The sequence below is a fragment of the Passer domesticus genome, unplaced genomic scaffold, assembly GCF_036417665.1.
Source record: "Passer domesticus isolate bPasDom1 unplaced genomic scaffold, bPasDom1.hap1 HAP1_SCAFFOLD_140, whole genome shotgun sequence".
NCBI classification, from domain to species: domain Eukaryota; kingdom Metazoa; phylum Chordata; class Aves; order Passeriformes; family Passeridae; genus Passer; species Passer domesticus.
Window position 1 is genome coordinate 30,001 of NW_026989931.1, and position 2,500 is coordinate 32,500.

The 2,500-nt window shown below is 81.2% G+C and overlaps 1 non-coding gene across 1 annotated transcript in view; it reads left to right on the forward strand.

The window, feature by feature from the left end:
* The first annotated feature begins 2,450 nt into the window (after positions 1 to 2,450).
* Positions 2,451 to 2,500, forward strand: part of LOC135291884 (5.8S ribosomal RNA) — a 153-nt gene continuing 103 nt past the window's right edge. The window contains exon 1 of the ribosomal RNA XR_010354541.1: positions 2,451 to 2,500. This exon is cut by the window's right edge and continues 103 nt beyond it. This is a non-coding gene — a ribosomal RNA (5.8S ribosomal RNA).

Below are 2,500 nucleotides of genomic sequence, written 5' to 3' on the forward strand. Positions count from 1 at the left end.
CGTCCCCGCCGGAGGGTGGCGGGGCGGCCGGCCCCGAGCCTTCGGCCGCCGCGGCCGGCGCCGCCGAACGCCGGTCGCCGGTGCGCACGCGGGCGCCCGAGCCCGGCTCTCTCCTCTCGGTGCGCGAGAGCCGCCCGGGTGCCGGGAGGGAGGGGTGCTCGGCACGGCCCCTCCCGGAGGCGCGCCGGCCCCCGCCCTCGCTCCTTCGCCCGTCGAGCGACGGCCGGCCGTCCGGCCGTCGCACTCGTCGGCGGCCGATGGCGACCGGCGAGGGACCGGGTGGCGAGGCCGCCTTCGGGGCCCGGAGGAGGCGGCTCCTCCGGCCCTTCCCGCACCGGGGAGCGGGCCTTTCGCCGGCCGGCGAAATCCCGCTCTCGGGCCCAGCGGCCCCTCGCGCAGCGGAGGAACTCCAAGGGCCGAGCCCCCGGGCGTTCCGGGGCGCGTGCGCGCTCCCCTCGCGTGCGACCCGCCGCCGGGCTGGTGCGGCGGCGGCGGCGGCGGTGGCGGCTTCGGTCGTCCCGTCGCCGGCGCCGCGGCCTCCCGGCGGGGTCGGCCGAGCGTGCTCGGTGGTCGGGCCGCGTCTCCGCGCCGGCGGGGCGGCCCGAGCCGCGGTCGTCCTCTCGGGCGCAGCGCCGGGCTACTGAGGGAGACCCCGGGCCCCGAGAAGGACGCCGCGGTGGTGGCGGCAGATGTCGGGCGCGCCCCCGCCGGTGGACGCTCCCCCGAGGGCGGCAGCGGGAGAGGCACCCCGGCGGGGCCATGCAGGTCGTCTCCCTCGCCCCAGGGCCAGGTACCTAGCGCTCCGCGCCTCGGCGGGTCCCCAGGTTCCCTCGGCGTCGTCAAACGCCGCGGGGGCCGAAAGGGGCCCGCCGGGCCGGGCGGCGGTTTAAAGACTCGGGCGGCTCGGCGCGCCCCGCCGCGGCGGCGGCGGCGGTGCCGGCGGCGGCAGGCGTGCGCCGGGCGGTGGCGCGGCGCCACTGAGGGGTGGGGAGCCGCTCCCGCCGATCCCCTGCGGTGGTGTCCGTTGCCACCGGCCGCGCGCCCGCCGCCGCCGTCGTCTCCGCCGCGCGCGCGGGCGGCGGGTAACCGCGCCGCGCCGGGGAGGGGCGCCCTGCCCCCCCCTCTCTGCGGCCCGGCCTCGGCGGAGAGGCCGCGGCGCGCGGTCGTGCCGCGGGGCCGGCCGACCCGCTCCCCTCGAAACCGGGGCGATGCCGGCAGAGAGCGCGCGCTCTCTGCCTTTCCTCAGCCGCGGGGTTGCGGCCGCCGGCGCCCGCCGCGCTCTCTCCTTGGCCGCTCTCTCCTTGGCGCGGCCGTGCCTCTCCCCTCGACGGCCTTCTCCTCGAACGCACCGGCGGCGCCGTCCGCCGGACGTCCCCGGCCCGACCGCCCCCCCACCCCGTCTGGGGCGAGCGCTCGGCGGTGCCTCCGTCGGCGGAGGCCCGCGAGCGCGGGCGGCCCCGTGCCGAGCGGCGGCGTCGCCGCTCGGCGAGTGTCCCCCCCTCCCGCCCGGGGGGGCGGGGGCGGCCTGCCGGGCGGCGCCCTCCGGCGCCGTCGGCCGTCCCGGCCCGGGCCTCACCCGTCGCGTTCCCGTCGCCCTTCCCGGCCGCGTGTGGGCCGAAGGGAGGGCGTGCGGGCAGCCGCGGGGGCGCTTCCCCGCCCGGTCTCCGCGTGGGAGCGCGGCGAGCGGGCGTTGCCCCCCGGCTCGGCGCCGTACGCCTTCCGCCGGGCGCGTGCCCGGGGGAAGGGGCCCCGACGGCGCGACGCGGCTGCGGTGGGCCCGGCAGGGCGGCCGCGGCGGCGGCGGGTCCGCCGCCCGGCCGGCCTCGGGCACCCGCGGCGCCGGCTCGGGTCTCGGTGGCGTCCGCCTCCGGCACCGGCGACGGGGTGCGGCCGCCGGTCGCTGGCCTTTCCGACGGGAGCGGTTCCCGCGGGGGGCGCGCCGGCGGTGCGGTCGTCGGCGCGTGCCGTCTCGAGCGTTGCAAGGCCGCTGGGGAGAGCCGGCCGCGCCGCGGCGCGGCGCGGCGAAGGGGAGCCGGCGCGTGCGGGGGCCGACGGCCGTCGTGCCCCCGGCCGCGTGTGCGTGTGTGTCGTCCCGTGCAATCGAGGTCGGGCGGGCCGCCGTGCCCCCCGCGGTCCGTCGCGCGCCGTGCTGGCCCTCCGCGCGGAGGCCGGGCCGAGCCCGGGCGCCTGGGCCGCCTCCGAAGAACGGCACACGAGGCGGCGTCTCCCTTTGCGGGGGGAGGCGGTCGGGGGCGCGGGTCCCCCCGCCTTTTCGCCGGCCTTCGGAGCGTTCCGTGGGCCTTTTTTTTTTTTTTTCCTCCGTTTGTTTGTGCTCGTACGGTCGAAGCCAGGCCGCGCGCCCGCGCGTCCTCGGCGCAAGAGAAAGGGGCCGCTCGGCGTGAGCGGTCCCGGCCCCTCCGCGCGTGCGGGGTCGGTGCCGAAAGCCAGACAACTCTTAGCGGTGGATCACTCGGCTCGTGCGTCGATGAAGAACGCAGCT